The 23,360-nt window shown below is 37.3% G+C and overlaps 1 protein-coding gene and 1 non-coding gene across 6 annotated transcripts in view; both read right to left on the bottom strand.

Annotated features, from left to right (window-relative positions):
• alpha-Man-IIb (alpha-Mannosidase class II b) overlaps positions 1-18,183 on the bottom strand; it is a 157,438-nt gene extending 139,255 nt beyond the window's left edge. Inside the window, exons 1-3 of one of the 5 annotated variants that reach the window (XM_067782746.1) lie at positions 18,056-18,183; positions 17,738-17,808; positions 14,124-14,150 (exon numbers count right to left, since the gene is read on the bottom strand). The gene's annotated coding sequence lies outside the window, so the exon portion shown is untranslated. Of the gene's footprint in view, positions 1-14,123; positions 14,151-17,737; positions 17,809-17,857; positions 17,927-18,008 lie in introns of those variants that run through there. The other 4 variants (XM_067782764.1, XM_067782773.1, XM_067782754.1 and 1 more) reach the window with 4 other exon arrangements.
• Positions 14,256-14,390, bottom strand: LOC137238994 (small nucleolar RNA SNORA79). Its single transcript, XR_010949278.1, has one exon. It is a non-coding gene; the product is annotated as a small nucleolar RNA SNORA79 (small nucleolar RNA).
• Positions 18,184-23,360: the final 5,177 nt, after the last annotated feature.

Raw genomic sequence — 23,360 nt, 5'->3', positions numbered from 1 at the left:
ACAGATATCACAGGGCATTCAATAGCTGGAGATAGCTCTCGATCTCTACATCTTAGTCGCTCTTGCTCATCCCCTCCAGCTTTGTTATTAAAACCACTCATGCTGTTGCAACCACTAGGATCAAGATCGTAATGACGTGCAATGTGACCGTTCTTCCCGCATTTGAAGCATTTAATAACTCTCTCACTCCGCTTTCGCGATCCTTTCAGCGCCTCCAATATTGCGTCTACCCACTCTGACCTTTCTACTTCTACACAGCGTGCTTTGAAAACTGGCTTACAAGAAGCGACGCTGTTTCCTGAATCGAGCAAGCGAAACCGTTTGATACACTTCCCGGTGAAATTTTGTACACATGTATAACTCCGATGACAATGCCATATTAATTTGCGAGAATTCGATAAATGAATCGATAACAGAGTTATCGGTAAAGATTTGTATTCACAAGGGAATAAAAGCCTAAGTCCTCAGAAACGCAGGTAACTTCGCTTTGTTTGTGTATGCAACAAACGTGAAAGTGAGGCTGTTATCGCTAAATGTTGCATACTTTTTGTTGCATACTTTTCTGCGCACTTGATTTTGTTTTACAGATTTTTGGCGACGAAACAGAGCAGAGATCTGCAATAAGTAGTTGTAAACTGAACGCGACCTAGGCAAAGTCACAATAAAATATGATTTTAAGTTAGTTAACACTCGAAGAGAAGAACTTGACTGTTCAAAGTTGACTTCGAAGAAAACTTGTAATGTTGATGCATTAAAAGAAATGGATAGAATGAGAAACGTTTTAAATAACTAAGTAAATATTACATAACTAATTTAAACAATATTTTACCCTACTAAAAATTAAAAAAAAAAAAAATTCATATTTAAAATAAATTTAAGAAAAAAGCTTTTCTAAGAACACGCTTCTTTTATTTGTTAATAAAACGAACTAAAAAGTAAAAAATAAAATTAAAGAAAACAAACTTTTTTAAAAATAAGCTATTGGCTAATAAAATTAACTAAAAAGTAAAAAATAAATTGACTGTAAAGAAATATAACACTTTATAAGTTCATTGTAACCTTTAACGATAATTAAGCTTTTTCGTCTGCAACAAAAAAATTCCATATTGTACATAATTATATATTTTTAACATTAAAACTTTACACCTAAATTATTAAATCTTACAGTTTATATCACAGCCCTAATTGTTCTAATAAAAGCGTGTTACATTGTGATAGCAAGAAAAGGAGGTCCTAAATATTCTTAATTATATCATCAAAATTTAACACGCTTTTTATTAGAACAATTAGGACCGTGATATAAACTGCAAGATTCAATAATTTAGGTGTTAAAAATATATAATCATGTACAATATGGAATTTTTGGTTGATTTTAATGGTGAGGTTGATTTTAATGGCGAGTCAAAATGTACACAGATGACAAGCGTGAAACTCACTGTGCGTAGAATAAGTCTTACTTGTCATTTAAATAAGTGAAAAGGGGGTCTTCTGACCTCGTATGACCAACCATACGGATTGAAATGACTTATTTGTAATTTAAATAAGTGAAAAAGTGGTCTTCTGACCTCGTATGACCAACCATATGGATTGAAATGACGTTTGACGCCAAATTTGGCCTAGTGAAAACCACGCATTAGGCGGATATCGGTTAAGATCACAGATATATCTACCAGCAAACGAAGCATTCAAAATGTAAAAGTTTGTCATCGAAAACAAACATGAAACCGAAATGCAATGAAATTTATCAACCTAGAAACCAATTTTACAAATATCCATCTCTTACAAGAAAATATGTTGGTTTTGCCTATCAATTCACTTCAGTCCTAATAGAAAAACATTGACTGTGTATAAAATGTTGATTTCATCGCAACTAAGATTATTCTTTCTCGCTCCCTTAGCAACGTACTCAATGCTTAAAATGTATTTTTACACCGCATATTCGCATCAATCCTAAGGCGATTTCACTCCCGCTTCCTCACTTTTAACTTCAATGATTTTATGCGATAATTCATTTTTAGCTTTTGTTAGATTACTACATCGATTTCTGTTGCTTAATAGGCGTGATGCCACAATAAATCGACCATGCTTAACAGCTCATTGAATTGATTTACATGATCACCAACCAATAGCACCATCAACCAATCAACCACCAAAGCAAAACGAAATGCAATGCAATGGCCTAACCGCATCTCATGTTGAGATGAATAAATTGTGAACGAGTTGTGGGTGCTGATTGAGTGATGTTTTACCGATATGTTTAAAATCATAATATATATATGAAGTGATGCAGCATTTACTTACTGTATAAATTGGTATTATTATATGATAAATTAATAGAAAATTTGTATAACAAAGAAATTATACGATGTTGATATAGAAATCCATTAGATGTAATGCTATGAATCGTTGAAAGAAATTTATAAAGATGTTGTCGATAAGTGGCGATGAATGCGATTAGTTGAGAGGTTGATTAGAGAGCATGCACAATGGAGTAAATATCGCAGTAGAAAAAATATGCTGAGAATGATTCAAAGGACAAAGAAATCCCGCACCGAAGTTGGATAACTGATAGGTCGGTCAGTGGCAACAGAAGCGCGCATTTGAGGACGAAACGATCGATACCTATCAGATCTAGAAGCAGCATGTGACATAGGTCCTGAAAGCTTCTAGTATTTGCCAAGAGGACAGAATTATTTTATAACATCGGTCATGATTTTTGATAGGGTTTCTCAGTTTGGTCATTAAATAAAATTTTGGTAATACTATGGATTCATTCAGTCTGTGAGGTCCTCATGGACCGGCCAGTTCAACCAAACCTTATAGGGTTGTCACACAATGAGTCTCGAGTCACGCGAAAGTTTCGATGTGTTAGTGAATATACTTTAGAAATAGTTACAAAGACATGATCATGAAAATCAAAATGGCCAAAAAATGGTCGGGCTTGTTACCGGAACATATAGAATCTATGTATATACGCACAAAGCACCTTCCACATCGATAACACTCCCCAAGAACTTCGGAGAGTGTCTTTATCGCTACAACAACAACAGTCGCTTCTTCGCTGTATTAACTGACGTCAGTTGGTCGCGCCAAGGGAATTTAAATCGTTTTTGACCTGGTACGTCCAGCGGAGTGGGCCGCCCTCTTCCCCTACTTCCATAGGCGGATCCCGATAAAAATACTTTCTTAGTCGGAGCAGCATCCTTCTATCTCATAATATGGCCTTGTCAGCGTAGCCGTTACGTTTTAATTCGCTGGACTATGTTGATGTCTGCGTATAGCTCGTACAGCTCAGGCCCACGCCCTTTTAAAATACCCATTAACACCTTTCATTTGATACCCATATTGTACAAACGCATTCTAGAGTCACCCCTGGTCCACGTTTATGGCGATATCCCGAAAAGGCGTCCACCCATAGAACTAAGACCCACTCCCTTTTAAAACACTTATTAACACCTTTCAATTGATACCAATATCGTACGAAATAAATTCTAGTCACCCCTGGTCCACCTTTATGGCGATATCTCGAAAAGGCGTCCATCTATAGAACTTAGGCCCACGCCCTTTTAAAATACTCATTAATACCTTTCATTTGATACCCATATCGTACAAAATAAATTCTAGAGTCACCCCTGGTCCACTTTTATGGCGATATCTCGAAAAGGCGTCCACCTATAGAACTTAGGCCCACCCGCTTTTAAAATTATCATTAACACATTTCATTTGATACCCATATCGTACAAACAAATTCTAGAGTCAGGCCTGGTCCACCTTTATGGCGATATCCCTAAATGGCGTCCATCTATAGAACTATGGCCCACTTCCTCTTAAAATACTCTTTAATACCTTCCATTTGATACACATGTCATACAAACATATTCCAGGGTTACCCTAGGTTCTTTTTACAACATGGAGATTTCCCCTTACTTTGTCTCCACAGCTCTCAACTGAGTATGTAATGTTCGGTTACACCCGAACTTAGCTTTCCTTACTTATTTTTTATTAATAATAATTTTTTTGTCATTAATAAAAAATATTAATAACAACAAAAATATTACTAAAATACAAAGATTTTTCATGTATCTACATATTTCTCTTATTGAGAAATTTTTATTTTTATTGATGCAATTTGAATATATACTTAAATAAATTCATAAAAAGTTTGAGAATTACCTGTGCAATGTGAATGGAACTGAACGAAAAATAAGAGTTAAAAAAATAGAACATAAAAAAACTATTTTTAAGAACTTCAGAGTTTGACGGTGTTCGAACTCGCGCCACACGATCGCAATCGCAACATCATAGCCGCTGGGCAACCACAGCTGCATGATAGCGTGTGCCAAATGTTGTATTTAACATTGTAGTGCACACGAATTGTACCGTTTCTTTTCTCTTGAACTTAATTTAGGAACATCTTTCTTAATTTAAGAACATCGTTCTCATTAATAAAACATTTGTTCATATTTTAAGGCCAGCCGTTCTCTTTTCAAGAAAATGACGTCAGTTCAAGAATAGGGTTGCTGTTTTAAAAACAAGTCGTTCGTTTTTCAAGAACAAAACAGTAAGAACATGAAAAGCTTGAATTGAGTCCGCTGGTGCTGGATTTTAGAACGGCGTTTTTCTCTGAGTGTAGAGCATGATTTTCGTTTGTCGAAGGAGGTCTTCGCTTTTCGATTGCCTACCTGGTCGCTTTTAGTAGCATTTATTGGAAAGAGTGATTTTTCGCTGGATTTCAGAGCTGATGTTGTTTGTGTTAAGACTGCAGTTACCTAGTCCCCTTATCACAAAAAAATTTATATACTATCTCCTCCAATATCCAATGAATTATTAATGCATGGTATTAACATTTTGCAAATGAAAAGCTCCGTGAGAAGGAAAAACAATCCTTAAGTAGATATGAAATATTTATTCCGTACTTCTATGAGTAAGTTCTTGTTCAGTTTTTTGGAGTAAAAATGTATCGCCAAACATTTCGAAATCTTCCAACAGCAAGTACATATTACAAAAGAATCTATATCTATGAAATGCAATTCCTGTTCGTTTGGGCACTTGTAACATTTGAACCACAACATGGAATGCCACGAAATTTTGTATAGTGATTCTAGGTATTTCTGGAAGTAACATAGGCATGTTTTGTGATGGAACTTGAAACATTTTTTTCACCACGCGAGCCTCGGGTTTAGTCTAATCAAAAATAAAGGTATTAATGAGTATCTTAATAAGAACGCTTCTCAACTACGTAATAATCGCGTTTTCAATTTGCTTAAATCGCGTAATTTAATTTAAAACAGGAAAAGAAGCTTTTTTGCGCATTAGCGTCTCATTTTATATTAATACCTTCACGCCTTTACGTTTAGTTTTACACAAATTCTCTTCGTGAACACAAAAACCACCCAAAGCTAAATGGTTAACGCTAGTCATTTCCAATTTAATTACCACACAACAATTTTCCTTATACGCTTTTGAACCTATTTACAAGCGTTGAGGCGAAAAGAAGAAGCGCAAGGCTAGACTATAGATTAACTGCTTGTCACTGACAACGACGTTGCAGACACTTCAAATGTGAATTTTAAACATACTCAAATACTCATATGTAAACATATGTTTGCACATACCAAGTAACTATGAGGATCAGTGATGCAGAACGTCGGTGTGAAGGGTGCCGCTAATCACTATGTTATACCTTTGGCTATTTGTGGAGGCATTGTTCACGGATAAATATATCGATACAATTATCACAAAATAAAATTGTTTTGCCAGACTAACGTCACGACTTCTTAAAAATGGATTCATGGGAGAAACAAATTTCTTGTAAGACGCCTCATTTTAAAAGGTCTAAAGCCCGGGTTTTCAGTACAAGTTCAACGCATTTTGTCAGTTAAACTACTCTTAAATTTATTCTGCAGTTATAGTCTACTTTAACTGAGCTTAACCGGCCGATCTGACAGGGTGAAGATCTAGTTAACTTATCAGTAATTTGCGTTCGCTGCTATGACGTCGATTATACCCAACAAACATTTGGACATGTGTAACATTAGGGCTCATATTTATAACTAGCATACTTCTTAAATCTCAAGTTATTCTGAAACAGTGGCTCAACTTGAGAATCACAGTGTTCTCGGCAAAAAAAACGGATTTTTATAAAGCAAAAAATGCTTTTACTTAAGTTGAAAAAAAGATAGTTCCCAACTTGACTCAAGTGTGGTTCTCTAATTGAACTGAAATGTATGATGCCAATACTACAGCATTTTCCCGAAAATAAAATAAAACACGTATAAATAATTTTTAATTTATAACGCTTTATTACTGCTACTAATCATGCTTTTATTTCTCACAATGAACAGCTGTTGGCGCACACTGGAGAATATATTTTTTCAACTACCTCAACTGAATATACAATGTAGGATATCAAGTGGAGAAATGTGCTGGTATTCATTTGAGAACTGTACATTTCTCAAAATCTCGCAAAGGTTGGATCATAATTTGAGAATGACGTTAGAGATCAACTTCAGAACTAGATTTATATTTCTGAGGTTGGGAAATTTTTCCATGTTTGTTTGGTAAACAAAATCCAGCTGTTGCCGTATCCACAAATTATCTAGTTAACAAATAACTAGATAAAGAATACCCAAAAGGTGGCCTTAAACTGTGACTGAAAAACTGCTCTGTCGTTTAACTGAAGTTTAAATTTGAATAGCGCTTAAGAAAAAATTAGTTTAAGCTAAGCTTAACCAACTACTGAAAAACCGAGATAAAGGTTTGGATACTCGATAGCTAAAAATATCATAATTAAAGTTCCTGGTAGAAAACATTGGTATCGAACGATAAAAGTATCCATGTGTTATCGTAATGCATTGAAATTCGTGTCAGTACGAAGGCTTCGTCAAAGACAGCGAATGTCTGTAGGAAGAGCGGTTTGTAGCAAGAAACGATTGAGTACATTCCGTGTTAATGTCGTCTTGCTTTGAATATTTTGACTGTGCAGAACGTTTTCTCATCAGAACCCGCCTATGGAAGCAGAGGAAGAGGGCGGCCTTGACTCCGCTCAAAGGACCAGATGGAAAACGATTTAAGTGAAGAACTTTTGGACGCTTAAAACCGTTTGAACAGTTAAGCGACAATTAGGTAAGTGAGTAAGTATTATACAAGTCTATCAGAAAAGAATTCCTGGTTTTATTTATCAATCAACATAAATTGCTAGCATAGATAAACTATGCACCTACCTCTGAAATAGAATTAGTCACGAAACTTGTATTTTAGCTGAGCAAAGGAGAGTATGAAGCTCTATTTGAACTATAGAATTTCCAGCACTAGTAATCCTTGTTAAAGTCATCCTCATCTCCACCTTTTCTTAGTAATTCATAATTGTCATATAGAGCTTGCTTGGAAGTTTAGTTAAGCTACTCTTTTTGCGGACTCAGGGTGAAGGCGCAACTGTGACAAAGGCGATAGTAAATAACTGCTCCAAAGTCGCCATGTAGTTCTAAGTGACTAAGACATATCAATAGAAGGCAGGCATTCACTGGGGCACATATGGATAGTTGTACTCCACAAAGTCACCACTTTTATGTAAATGGTTCTTGGGGACGATATAGATCCTACTCACAAGCTCCAAGCTTGTCCTTATAGGTGTGGATGATGAGTATAGTTCTAGCAAGCAGTTTCACAAATATTATTGGGGGATTACGATGGATGATAAAAATGTAACGATAGTCGGCATTCCAAAATACTCCTCGAAAATTTGGGGAGTATTATCGTGAAAACATACCATCGAGTAGCTTAAGTGAAAGGCCACGCATTGGGTCTCGACAATGTTATCCAACGATCAAAAGGAGAGACGTGTCTACATTCCAAGAGCAAGTAAGTGTTCAAAGCCGACAATTAGAATTTTTTTACTCGTCTTATGACCATGAATTTGATTTTGATTCCGAAACTTAACAACAATCGATGGCATAGAAACGGGCCTATGTACCAACGCCAGAGAAATTCAAATTGTCAATTTTAGCAGAGAAAGTTATGGAGTTGGTTTTTTGGGACGTTGAAAGAATTATTATGGCGGACTTACTATTCCAGCGATGCACTGGAGAGCTTCGAAAAACTATTTGGCATTCACCTACATGCGCGCGACAGAAATTCAGTAAAGCAAGCAGCAAATATTGCGTTTGCGTTACGGGCCAAACTAATAAAAACGCATTGCGTTTGCGTAACGCACGAATATATACGGGTTTAAAGGGGTTGATAAGCGCAATACAAAGTTTTATAGCTTCAAAGCTTACGGACCCCAATTGTCGACCTCATGTACGCGAGGGGAATCGAGTTACAAATATGAGTGTACACATATTTAGCAGGCGATGCTCTGGCGACCCCAAGTTCCTGATGGAACTAGTGGGTGGGGAGAGCGGTATGGCCCAGATGGTTTTATGTGGTCATAGTAATCGTCCCGAGATGGTCGGGCTAGTACCTTAATGGTGCTTTGTTACCGGAACGTACCGGATCTATATCCGGCAAAGGACCATCAACATCGATAACACTCCCCAAAAAACTTCGGATGCGTATGCGTTGCGACAATGTAAAAAATTTATGCAAACGTAAGCCGAAATGTCACGCAGAACAAAATTTGGAAATTGAGTTAGCTCTTTAGCCAGTAAATTCAATTTTGGCTGCTCTTATATAATTTGTACATACATATGTATATTAGGGTGGGTCAAATTTGTTGTTGAAAAGGCACATCCAGGTTCTGAATCTATGGGTCATACTGAGTAATATTGCCCATGGGACCATAGGTCTGAAATGAATTTCGAGCCTCCCTAATTTTGTTAGAAAATTTTATATCAAAATTTTCTCACTTGATTAGGCAGGCTCGAAATTCATTTCAGACCTATGGTCCCATGGCCAATATTACTCAATATGACCCATAGATTCAGAAACTGGATGTGCACCTGAAGTTTTTTTCCCCATACAATTTGACCCGCTTTGTTGTAGTTGTTGTAGCGATAAGGTTGCTCCCCGAAAGCTTTGGGGAGTGTTATCGATGTGATGGTCATTTGTCGGATACAGATCCGGTGCGCTCCGGTAACACAGCACCATTAAGGTGCTAGCCCGACCATCTCGGGAACGATTTATGTGGCCACATTAAACCTTCAGGCCATCCATTCCTCCCCACCCCCAAGTTCCATGAGGAGCTTGGGGTCGCCAGAGCCTCGTCTGTTAGTGAAACAGGATTCGCCGCGGATGGGTGAGGTTGACAATTTGGTTTGGAGAAGCTATATATTGCGCTGGCAAACCGAAGGGTTGCGCTACACAGCCCTTGAGTCTGGTATTTCAGTCGCCTCTTACGACAGGCATATCTACCGCGGGTATATTCTGACCCCCTAACCCGCGGGGGGTATATACATACATGAGACATTTTGGCCAGTTAACTCTATACCCAGCCAGCATTTTTAGAAAATTTTGATCAAAAAGTACTCAAATATTATATCCCATATGATTAAAAACGTTCAAATTTAAGTTTTTTTGATTCGAAAATTATTAAATCATCGGGAGAAAAATGTACATACCTCAAATGTGATTATCCTTGAATAATCATTTATAATTCATATTTTTGATAATTTTTGATTTGTCGTCTTTAGTCAGCAAAGGTTATCAGAAAAAATTAAGAAGATTGATTGTAAATGATTATCAGTTTTTGAGCACTTTATGTATAAATTGATTCAAAACTAATACCGAAATGTGATTGAAAAATATTTTAATTTTTTGATAATTAAATGTAAACAAATTTGATTAATCTTTTTGTTCGTTTTTATGAAATGTTAAAACCATGGCGGAACGATACAAGGTGGCAGCATGGAACAGTTGATTATAAACTTTTTTTATTTGATTTGATACATCAAGTTCCGGCGCAGTACGATTTTAACATTTGTCCATCGAATTTACAAAAACAAAGTACATGGGATTTTTATTTATGTTTGTAGGTATGTCACCATGCTGCCACCTTGTATCGTTCCGCTATGGTTAAAACTAAATCATCAACGTTATTCAAAAATGATTCCAAAAAGAGATCGAAAAGCGATTTTCAGTTTTTGATCATCAAAAATTATCAGCTTTTGTTATTTCGTTTGTATAATTGTTAATAACTCAGTATTAAGTCATAAAAAGTAATAAAATTTTATTGAAATGGAGAAAAATTCGAAACCCAACCATCCAAATCTGGTCAAATATTCTCCATGTAAACACATACTACTACAAAAATTAAGCTGAATTATTCGAACAAGTCATCTACTAGTACGAGACCCTTCTCTACTAATCACAAACAAATAAGCAGATTGCGGGAGGCTGTTAGGAGAAAAGGGTCGGCACACTACAGACAGAAGAGCTGCTTCGCCAACTTAAAAGAGAAAGCAAGTTTTTGAACTTATAACATGCGTACCAGTTCTTTCCTGCTTGGAATACAAACCAAAGGTATGCACCGATTTTATCGCAGAATACAAGTAACTGCTCTCACACTACTTGTATAAACATTTACCAAGCTCTCTGCAACTCAAAGGTGCACCGCTGTTGTACTTGCATGCGGCAGATTGCATGTTGCTAATTTTTTTCTGTTGACTGCACATGTTTTCCCCCACTTTGTTTGGTAAACAGTACATGTATGTGCGCATTGCGCAAAAATGTATTATAGAAAGTGAAGGTGCGAAGAGTTTGGAGGGGCTACGAGTGTGCAAAAAAGTTTGGCATTGACAGCAATGAGTGTTTCGAACTTAAAACGTTAACGAGTACCTACATATATCTACTGCGGGTTAAAATATGAGCAACAATCGTTAGGTACATGCAAATAGAATAGAATATTGTTATTTATTTTATTGTTACTACAACATCGTTAGATGGTGGGGGAAAAGTTGCAGGTGTGTAAATGAAGTATATGAGAAGCCTATTTTAGCGCAAAATGAATGAACAGCGGTGACGGTCTGACAATGGGAAGAATAGAGTAAATAAATGTGGCAAAGTCAAATGGCAAATAATGTGACAGACTAACGGATGGGCTGGAAACTGGGTGAATGGGTAAAGATGTCACCATGACTTACAATAGCAGTATTTATATTTATTTTGCATGAACCACTATCTAAGTAAGATAAGGAAAGGCACTGAGGGAAGTAGTGAAAATACTGGTAAGTGTGCCATGCCACTTTTACTTAATAATGAATATGAGAAGTGAATGTGTGCCGTAACAAGTGTTGCGACAACTATAATTATAAATTATCCAACATTTTAAACAACAGTTTTTCTTATTTTAAATACAAAACTTGCGTATCTCTTTGCATATCTTGTTTCAAAGGAATTATAGATGATAGATAATAACTCCTGACAATGAGAGCTACTTTTGCTCAGTAGCCAATTTAGAAGTAAAGTCTTCTCTCGATGAACGAAAATTACCTTATTTCAGATATGATCCTATCTCGAAGTTGTTGTTGTTGTATTAACGATAAAGACATTCCCCAATTGTCAACCTCACCTACACGCGGCGAATCCTGTTTCATTCACAGACGAGTCTCTGGTGACCCCAAGTTCCTCATGTAACTATGGGGTGGGGAGGGCGGGATGGCCTTGAAGGTTTAATGTGGCCATATACATAAATCGTTCACGAGATGGTCGGGCTAGTACCCTAATGGTGATTTGTTACCGGAACGTACCGGATCTATATCAGGTAAAGGACCATCAACATTCGGGGAGTGTCTTTATCGTTAATACATCCACAACAACACCCACGAAAGTTTTACTTCCATAAGGAACTTGGGGTTGCCTTGCCTGCTAGATATGTGTATGATACATCCATATTTGTAACAGGATTCCACTCATGTAGGTGAGGTTGCTCATGACTACATACAAAGCAATTAGCCAGCCGATTACGTGCTACGCGTCACCCATATGGTCGCCAAGCCTAAAAATCACCCACTGGAAGAAACTACAGGCCTGCCAAAATACTGCTCTCAGAATCGCCACGGGCTGTCTTCTTATGTCCCCAGAACACCATCTGCATAATGAGGCGAGAATACTCCCCATCAGGGAGAGAAATGAGATGCTGACCAAACAGTTCCTGTTGAATACCCAGAAACCTGGGCATCCCAACAGACATCTGATTGATGAACCAGCACCGCCTAGGGGCTTAAGGAGTCATCTCCGTAAGCATTTTGAGGAAATACGGCACCTAAGAACCCAGCCGTTTGAAGTGAAAAAACACAAGCAGGTCCTTGGTGAACTCCATAAACAGGCGTCGGACCTTTATGCCCGGAATTGCCCGGTGAATCCAGTGCTTAACGAAAATTATCCAAAACTTGCGGAAGAGGAACGCATACTCCCCAGGGAAACGCGTGTCACTCTTGCTCAACTTCGTTCTGGATACTGTAACAGGTTAAACTCTTACCTATCCAGAATCAACCCTGACATACAAAATGTATGCCCCGCTTGCAATGTGTCCCCACATGACATCAACCATCTCTTCAATTGTAATGTGGAACCAACGCCTCTAACACCCCTTTCCTTATGGTCCACCCCTGTTGAAACGGCAAGTTTCCTTGGACTCCCGTTAGAGGATATTGATGACAATTTGTGATCGGTCGCGGCTATTATGTGGGGCGAGCATTGCTACAACAACAGGTTGGCAGTTGGGTGGCCGAAGCTATGTATTGCGTTTACCAACCGCTTGAATCTCTCTCTCGGAGGCATGGACAGTGTCGGGTGAAGATGATATTATCAGCTGGTTAGGGGGTAATAATATACCCGCGATAGGTTATTCCTGTCGTAAGAGGCGACTAAAATACCAAATAGATTCAAAGGGGTTGTGTGTAGCGCACCCTTTTCAGGTTGCCAAAGCAATATATTGCTTCTCCAAACCCAATTGTCAACCTCACCTATTAGTGGCGAATCCTGTTGCATTAACAGCCGAGGCTCTGGCGACCCCGAGCTCCTCATTGATCTAGGGGGTGGAAGGGCGGGATAGCCTAGAAGGACGCATGTGGTCTAAACAAATCGTTCCCGAGATGGTCGGGCTTGGTACCGCACGTACCAGTTGTGCATCCGGCAAAGGACCATCAACATCGATAACACTCTCCAAGGCCTCCGGGAAGTGTTATTATCGCTACAGCAACAACAACAAAAACAATAACAACAACAGAGATCAGTTCTTTGAAAGATTTATAGTCCATGCCGTGATGGCAACATTGAACAGGTGAAGAAAGAATTGGCCTTCTTTGGTGGTCCTATATTGGCGTCAGTTATAGCGAAACAGGGAGAACTTTCGTGAGCTTCTACGCAAAGCAAAAATCGGCTAAGCGTTTAAAATTAATGAATAAATAAATGTTTTTTAATAAATTTCCAATGCGATACTTTAGAGTGTAAGTTTTTTTTCTTCTTATTTCCTTTTTTCAATTTTTTAATAACGGTGCTCATTACTCGCTGAAATTTGTATTTTGTGTTTTCCATTTGCTTTTCCCTGCGTTTTTTTACCATTTCAATTTTTATATTTGTGCGTAATTCACTTTAGCTTTCACCTTCTGTGGTTCATTTCTTTATTTTATCAGCCAAATAATTTCGTCAAGACATTTGAAAACAAATTTTTTCAGTGACGCATAAGCATTTCGTAGACGAATTGGCAACGTCAGGTGCAACCAACAAATAACTACAAATTATCTTAGTCGCAGAGTGCGTTTGCTTGGTTGCTGCTACGTTGCCCGATTTCTTGATGCTACTCATCCCCCAAAAAGTAAGCAAATAAAAATGTAGACTTTCATGAAACATTTTGTTGGCAGACAACACAAAAGTGCTTCAATGCTGTTTTTATTATTATGTGAGCAATTGCATTCACTGTTGTTGCTGCCAAATTTGTTTGTTATAAGTCATGCTGGCTTGTCTGCCGCCGGTCTGCATGTCTACATTATTTGCTATTTTAGTTCATGCAATTGTCGTCATGCTTCCGGTGTTGTGTCTCGTTTAAAATTTTAGTCGCGACGAAGTGCCCCAAAACCGCATCTAATCTTTTGCTGGGAATGTATACGCAAATAGCGATAATAGCAGTACTTTTGAAGACATGAATATAAGATAAAAAAAAACTCGTCGACTGAGTAGATACTTACCCTTCAGATTCGAAAAAAATGCGTGATCTGCAAGTAGAAAAATTAGTTTTAGTATTAACATTAAAACAAATCAAATAAGTTGATTCGAACTTTGAATTGAAAATTAGTCTATAAAATATACCTACATATTCGCACTGTTTGCGATAACAAAACCATTCACTAAGAAATACTTCAATTAGTAACGGGTGAAGGTATCGTAATTATTTATCTACGAAATCTTAAAATTTCAAAAGTTAAACTTACAACTTTCGAAAGGAACAGATTCCGGTTCTAATATTATTATTTTATCAATATTTCGCTATTAAATATATATTTATATGTATATACTACCAGACCCCGTAGACGCTGCTATGCCCTACCTTTTTTACCTCTTACTCCCTTCCACCCTCTCCCCCTTTTTCTTATATTTTTATTCACCCTTCTCTTTCACTCACATATTTTCCGCTCCATTTATCCATATCTCCCTATCTTCGTCTTACTCTATCTCCTTCTCTATCAATCTTTTCGCTTCTCTAGTTCTTCACCATTCCTTTTTCCCAGTCCCAGTCCCTTCCCAAGTTCAAGTCCCAGCCTCAGTGCCGCTCCCAGCCCCAGTCGCAGTCATAGTCCTTGTCCCAGTCGGTCCCTGCTCTATTTCTGGAACAAGGTGTGCAAATTTTATTGAAATCGGTTTAGTAGCTTAGGACTCCACCGCGGATAAACAACGTGACACGAAATTTATATACATATATTAAGAAGATGAACTGCAGCGTACAAAAAACAATTTTTATGAAACTTCGTCAATTAATTTTTTTTTCCTATTTTAATTTTTCTAACTGAATCTACACACACCAATTACAACAACGTTTTCGAAAAAATTCGAAAATTCGAGAAAATTAAGAAAAAATCGAACGATGGTCTTTCAACTAATTTCTGAGTTGCGCCATCTTCAGTCTCCCTTTCCGTTCCCTCTAAAGTGTTGAACACACATTCTATACATAGGCCGTTAATACATCTTACCAAACAGGTTTTCGGCGAAAACGAAGTCTTAGCAAGGAGTTTGAGGGTTTTGGTTGACACCAAACCCATTCAGAATCAACAAATCTTCATTATGTTAAAAAGAGGGATTCGACCTTTTTGAATCGGGATAAGGCAAAAGGGTTAATCCACTAATAAATACACAATATTTGTGCAGCGATTAGACTGCCAAAGAAATCCTTTAACAGAAACTGACGGTTTCACTAGGGATAGGTATGTTGCTGTTATAGTCATTGAATAGATGGCTAGAGCTTTGTTTTTTGGGACACTTCGCATGCCGGAAAGACAGAAATAATTAAAGCTAGTTTTTTCTTCTTCTTGTTATACTGTTTCGCCCCCATTTAATAGGCGCGATCCCTCACAAATTGTCATCGATATCCGCTAACGGAGGTCTAAGGGAACTTGCAGTTTCGACAGGGTGGGAGCAAAGAGCCGTAATTTGTTGTTTTTGTAGCGATAAAGACACTGCCCGAAGGTTTTGGTTGGCGTCATTACATGCAGGACATACATTAAGTATGTCGAAGTTGATTCTGCATAAGTAAGAGTTTAATCTCTTAATGTATCCAGAGCGAAGTAATGCCACAATAACGCTCGTCTCTCTGAGAAGTATGCTTTCCTCAACAGCGATTTCCCGGTATTTGACATTGAGAACGCTGTTCGCATTGTATTTATAGGCATAGATGACTCTTTGTGAATGACTTGTTAAGACCTTTTTATGGCTTTTTGGTTCAAATGGCTGAGAAATAAAAGTCCTTGGTCGGGGAAAAAAGACAGTCAAAGCGACTTGGAACTGATTGCCGTGGAAGGAGATCCTGCAAACTGAGTGATATCCGATCAAACATAGTCTTACGAATTATCTCTAAGGAGCTACATATGTTAGAACATGTTGCCTAACACCAACACATCATTGGACCAATCCTGTTCAAAAGGCTTGTTGCCTAGAATTTCTTTTAGAAGGTCGTAATGACTTTCAAGAATAGACATGAAACCAAGTGCCAAAGAAAAAGGAACATCATATGATGCTTTGAAAATACACAGTCAAACAAAGTCTCCCTACGGAAGGGTGTGACAGTAAAAAAAAAAAAAAAAAACAGGAAGTTTAAGTTCGCGTGAAACCGAACATTACATATCCAGCTGTACACTTGAAATGCTGTTGTTGTTTGCTTAATAGTGTTACAAGGCTGCGCAATAATACATATACATATGGTTCTATTCTGAACTAATTTTTCTTCGAGTTATGGCTCCCGAAACATAGAAAATTGCTTAGTCATAAAGGGGCGTTCCCACGCCCATTTGTCAAAATTTGAAGTTTTCCTATTTATTGTTATAAATCCACTTGGGAAATGAAATACCATTTATATAAAGCTCTTTTTTTGCCAAGATATAGGTTATTTTGTCGACGGACCTTTTAAAAATCTTTTATATAAAAGTGGGCGTGGCCCTTAACCGATTTCGTTAATTTTCTTCAAATCTTTCCTTATAGTAAAGGCAACCCCTGCCGAATTTTGTTACCATAGGTTTAACGATTTTTGATTTATGATTAATAATATTTGTAAAATTGATTTTATCACAAGTGGGGGTACTACGCCCATTTAAAATTTTTATCAAGCCTCAATATCAGTCCACACGTCAAATTTCAATATTCTAGGTGTATTATTTACTAAATAATCAGGGTTTTTTGCGTTTTCCAAAATGTTATACATATATATAAAAAAGTGGGCGTGGTTACCATCCGATTTCGCTCATTTTCAATACCAATCTATTCTGGGTCCAGATAAGGGTAATAGTCTAGTTGAGTGGTCGACTGCTAATACGCTACCAAAAATGTCGAGAGAGGTGTCAAACGACGCGTATTGACATCAGTATTAATAATACGAAGGCGGAAAATAAAAATTTTAACGCGTTCAAAAGATATTAAGGAAAAACCGAAAAAAGTTCCGCGGGTACCTCCGAAACCGGGGGTCGGATCCATAGTATTTTTGCGCAGAACACCTTTCTGCGTTGGCGGCCTTCGGCCGCGCTTATAAAAAATAACCCTGGGCTACGCCATGCCAAGTCCGGGTGTGTGGTATAACCGTGGCTACCGCCACGGTGATGCACAATTTTTTTTGGGGGTACAAACACAACAACAACCACATAGAAATCGCCAACTTCAACTGCAAATATCTCCGGACAGAGATAAAATTTTTCTTTTCCGCCATCGGATTATTGTTCTCGAGATTAAAACGCGTCTTTTGACACCTCTCTCGATATTTTAGTTAGCGTATTAGCAGTCGACCCCTCAACTAGACTATTACCCAGATAAGTTCGTGTATCAAATTTGGTGAAAATATTTAATATTTACTCAAGTTATCGTGTTAACGGACGGACGGACTTGGACAAATCAATTTTTTTCCGATACTGATGATTTTGATACCCAATGAAAGTTATAATATCCTTTGTACAAGTACAGCTGGGTATAAAAACGTCCACATGATACACTAATGCAAAAATAGCTTTTGGCCTGGGAACTAAATCAACGAGCGCAGGAAACTACAATGTAGCCGGCTGGTTTCTTTGTTCCTTTGCTGTTCGCTTAGGCATGTACATTTACTTACATATATATTTTCTACCTGCTCGTACACAAGTGAAATAACTTTACCTAACGAGGAATACGCAAATTGATACACTTTAATTCAATAAAACTCGGTTAAAATTTGACTATTTAATTTACAAACCTATTTTATCCAAAATTTACATTTTGCCAATCCTGGTTGTTTGCTCGTTTTTCAATCAATATCCAAATTCATATGAAAATGCAACACCAACAAAAATCACTTGAAATTTATTTCTCTGCGACGCTTGGGTGAATCGCCACGCCAAATTTACTGTGCTCATTAAAGCGCTTTCTCTATACAATTTTATAATGCACAAACTTGCTTAAAATATTTTAGTATGCGTTTTGCATATTAAATGCTTCTTTTGTTATAAATTCACCCCTAAACACTTTATTTTTTTCACAGAAAACGCGGACTGAAAAAAATGCACAACCCTTCAACAAAACATGACAAGCGAGATTGCCAGATGATTGTTCAACTAAATTGCATATGCCACAATTATACAGCAGATGGCACATTTAACGTGCTTAATATAAAAATGCGACACTGCTTAAACAGCTGAGCTTGGCATTAACAAAGCGGGACAGCTGTTGCACGATATGTCGTTATATACCTCTTTGTCTTAGTCACACATTCGAAATGTGGCCTACCCATGGTTCAAATATACAGGTTGGCTCATCTCATCAGCTGATTTTATTTATGTCATTGCATGGTCGAAGGGATTGTCAAAAGGAGATGGCAAACTCAAAATGAAACCAACACATTGGCAACATTTTACTTACACATACAAAAACTGCTAAGTTTTATGTTTCCATTCCATACCGTTCGCACTAACACCAATACACAAATTTTGACAATTTGAACAGACATATTTTGTTGCTTTACAGATGAGCCAACCATGTATAGTTGAACCATTGGCCTACCACAAATCACTCTCAGAAGATTGCGCATTCACAAGTTCAAAATTGCTTCGTTCTGTGCAGTTACGTCACACTTGACTGCTTGAGCGAATGAAAGAGAGAGAAAAACAAGAGAGCTAAAGGAAAATTACGTTAAAATTGCCCATAAAAACAGCTGATCTTTTGTTTACATGCGCAATGCGCAATCTTATTGTGCGATTTGTGGTGGCCTACAATTAGGCTTTACATGCGTTGCCAACTTCTGGGTTTATTGACAAATTGTATCTCTTAGGCCCAGTTTTCAGTCGTGCGCTAAGCAAAGCTTAAACTAAGTTTGCTTAATCTCTAGTCAAATTTAAACTCCACTCAAACTACAGAGCAGTTTTTCAGTCACAGTTTAAAGCCGCCTTTGGGGTATCCTTTTTCCGGCGGCAACGTTGGTTTTTTTATTATCTAGATAATTTGTAGATACGGCAACAGCTGGATTTTGTTAACCCAACAAACATGGACAAAAATTCTCCAGCGAAATATATATCTAGTTCCGGAAGTGATATCCAACATCATTTTTTATTATTCTTAAACCAGATAGTTCTCGAGTTGATATCCAAATTCATTCTCCATACTGTAGTATGGAATCTTACATTTGATTCCAGTTAGAGAACCACAAGTTGGGAATTAAAAATTTTCAACTTAAGCAATAGCAATTTTTTGCTTTTTAAAAAATTTGCTCTTTTGCTGAGTATGCTATGATTCTCGAGTTGAGCCGCTATTTCGGAACAGCTCTTAAAGTTTTAAAAGTATGCCTAGTTGATAAGCTCTAATGAGCCCAAATGCTTGTTGGGTATATTCGACGCCATTTCGAAAGAACGCAAATAGCTGATAGGTTAACTAGAGTTAAACCCCGCCAGATCTGTCGCTTAAGCTCAGCTTAAACTTCAGTTAAATTATACTGAAAAACTGCATATTAAGTTTAAGCGTAGTTTAACTGACAAACTGAGTTGAACTTGTGCTGAAAAACGGGGCCTTAGGCTGAATTACAAAAACATTAGGGGGCCTCATGAAAGCATATAAACTTATAAGGTGTAAAATTATATCCATTTACACACATTGTTATATGAACGCACCTAGTAATATTCTTGATAAACTTGATTGTTTATCAGCTGTATTATTGCCAAACAAAAATTTTTTAAATGATATTAGATAAAAATTGTAAGTTTACAAACGGCGATGGTTACTAGGACATGTTTCTGAATTTCACTTCTTCATCAGCTAGCTTTTCGGGAGCTGAGCGTTGAACTCGAATCTCCAACATTCATATCAGTGCAAGCCTTTAGCTGCTAAGCCATATGAATGTCCCGTTGTTCGCTGTACAATTGGTCTCTAAGAGTTGCCTTTTTGTTTATATTCCTTTTGATCACCACAAAATTTTTTTGATTGTTATACAAATTTAAAAATGTCAAGATTAAGTGAAAAATCAAAACTAAAACGTCTTTACTTGCTGATGTTGGAGATTTCTGATGAAAATGCCTGCTGTAATGTCTGCAAGGTTACATTCCTTTGAGTTTACCGCGTTTACACAATGAAATGTGAGCGTAAATTTATACAAATTGTGTAAATGATTTTTCATACAAAATTTGACAGCTCGTTTACGCAGTAGATAAATTTATATTTTACACACTTTAAGGCATTTATAAGGTTACATGAGTCCCCCTATTGTGTTCGCGTCGCTCCGCTTTGACGCTTTCTCAGCGCCAAATATAACAATCCTCACGTTCCAAGGAAGCGTTGTATTTGCATTTTAAATCTCTATCTGTATATAGACCACGCCATTGGAACGCAACAAATGATATGCCTTCCCTTCAAAAAACCCGAGTACTCTATAAATAATGTAAGGAATACTCCTTTGGGAGTATAGGACTGCTCCAAATCTAATCTGTATTCATACAACAAATGTGCTCCAATTAACATTGCGATGTCCTAGGAGAGGAGTAGGTGATCCCACTCTCGCTTTGTTTGTGAGTATTCCATAGAGTACATACGTGAGAGTACTTTCCAAAGTATTTTCGCTGTAGTACTCCACGGTGCACCCACAGAGGATCATATGCCAAAGTACTAAAGAGGAATTGTGTCGGAAAGAATTATCGAAGTGAATTTAATTTAAAATGAAAGTAAATGAAGGCGGGCAATACAACTTTTATATTTTATACTACGAATATTCTTATGTTATTTAGCATTTGCGTGAATAAAGAAACTAATATAATACGCATACGTGAATAAAGAAACTAAGAGAAACAACAAGAAAATGGAACACGTAATCCAACAATTTTTGCAGGGTTATCGTTTTCTTTATCCAAAAAGAAGGGCATGTATAAGGATTCAAGGAATTGCCAGTGCAATTTCATTTCATTTTATTTGAGCTATGGTTACATTGACCTTGCAGACTAGATAACAATCATCTTATATATTATTTCTAATTGCTGTTTTTATGTCCGGGTCCCTTTTTCGCTCTTATTTGGAATCCAAATCTATAAATAAAGTTCTGTTCGTAAAGATGAAGATTCGGGCTATTAGCGAGCTTTGGGCAATTTTGGTCGCAGAGCTTTTGTTTAGCTATATTTTATTAAAATAATTTGTTAAAAATAAACGATTGTGAACCCACAAAGAAATCTATTTGTACTATGGCACTATTGTGAATATTTGCACTGCATTATTGGCAGTTGCTATCATACGCTAGATGCAGCGTAAGCGGTAAGTTTTAATTGATTGATAGAACAGCTGATTTTTGTTGATATTTGATAAGAGACTTTTATACTGATTTCGCAAGATGCGGACGGGTCCGGCTCGTATTGACTTAGTACTAAAGACTAACAACAACAACAAAAATAAGGATCTAGGCATCGCAAGCTCTAAATCAAGATTATTAAAAATTTTTATTACACTCAGTTAAGGCTCTTTATGGGCGCAAAATTATAATAATTGTATTTAGTAATTTTTATATGGAAGGGTAAATTAGTTCTTAACATCCTACTAGGTACAATGAAGTTTAGTAACCCGAGAAGATCCGCAGAATCAATAAAGCCACTATAGATGTCAAAATTAAACATTAGAGAATGAATAGTCCTTCTGCAAGCAAGATACTTTACATCAATAAGCATACACCGGTCTGGGTAAGATGGCAAACCTAATGAAACACCTCTATACTCTTTCCACTCTGAGGGAGTGTGAGGCATAGGTCGGGTTCCAGATTATGGAAGTATACTCCAATTTAGACCGCACTAAGAAATTATCATCTTCCTTGTATAAGAATTTATTGCTTCTTCAACGCTATTGTCAAGCTCCCCTACACAGGCTCCTGCTGAGAGGCGAAGAAGACGCCAGCTCATGCCGTAGGATGCTTTGCATTGCCTTGCCTTTAAGATATAGACATACAAGCTATTTGGAGCTGAAGGACTTTTGCTGTCGATGGTCGATAAAATTTACGATGAGGAAAACCGTTCGCTAGCTCTTCAACCGACAAGATGCACGTGAAACCGGAAAGAGTTCACAGCAAACAATAAAGAAATTAGAGAATAATAATAATAAGGAGAGCCTTAGGACATTTTGTGAACGCGTAGCAGCTGTTCGCAAAGCCTCGACCCAATACCAAAGAGAATTGATATAATAAGAGACGTCAGTTCACACTTTTTGCGAAATATATTGTTACGAATATTAGCAGAACTAAGGAGTGCTGCCATCTCTAAGCCGATGCTAAGCAGTGACGTGAATTCACATCCATAGATCAATCATTAGCTGTCATCCGGTGGCAAAATCCTGAGCCAGATAAATAATTTTGCATATAAATGCAACAACAACTATTTGAGCCAGATAAATCCAGATAGAAGTCTGGTTCAATTTATGTGCCAGATAACCCTTCAAAAAACGCGAGTACTCCATAAATAATGTAAGGAATACTCCTTTGGGAGTATAGGAGTATTCCAAAACTAATCTGTATTCATACAAAAAATGTGCTCCAATTAACATTGCGATGTCCTAGGAGAGGAGTAGGTGATCCCACTCTCGCTTTGGTTGTGAGTATTCCATAGAGTACATACGTGAGAGTACTTTCCAAAGTACTTTCACTGTAGTACTCCATGGAGCACCCACAGAGGATCATATGCCAAAGTACTAAAGAGGAATTGTGTCGGAAAGAATTATCGGAGTGAATTTAATTTAAAATGAAGGTAAATGAAGAGGGGCAATACAACTTTTATATTTTTTACTACGAATATTCTTATGTTATTTAGCATTTGTTATTATCAGTTATTTGTATGCAATATTTTACTTTTGGCAACTCTGTTCGATGGTCATCGTGTCGTCATCACTGTCGTTAAAGAACGAGCAATGATCGGCTGATGGTGGTCCGCAAACGCATTGCAAAGGAGTATTGTTAGAGTACTCCAACATGAAGAAAATGGAACACGTAATCCAACAATTTTTGCAGGGAATTTGTTAATTACTTCTTTTTAGGTTGGGAACGCGGCCTTTAATATACCTAATTTTTCAAAAATAGATGTCGCTGCTTAACCTTTCGCCGTATGAGTTAAATGAAAAACAGCGGCGACATCTGCCTATCACATTTCAAGTGTGCAAAAATTTCACGACGTCTGCTTCTCAAGTCTCTCAATGATCCAGAGCATTCCCGTGAGAATTGAGCGTGAGCCGGAGCTGTAAAACTCACTGAAAGA

This window comes from Eurosta solidaginis, chromosome 1, assembly GCF_040869045.1.
Source record: "Eurosta solidaginis isolate ZX-2024a chromosome 1, ASM4086904v1, whole genome shotgun sequence".
In the NCBI taxonomy this organism is placed as follows: domain Eukaryota; kingdom Metazoa; phylum Arthropoda; class Insecta; order Diptera; family Tephritidae; genus Eurosta; species Eurosta solidaginis.
This window is presented reverse-complemented; position numbering and strand designations above follow the sequence as displayed.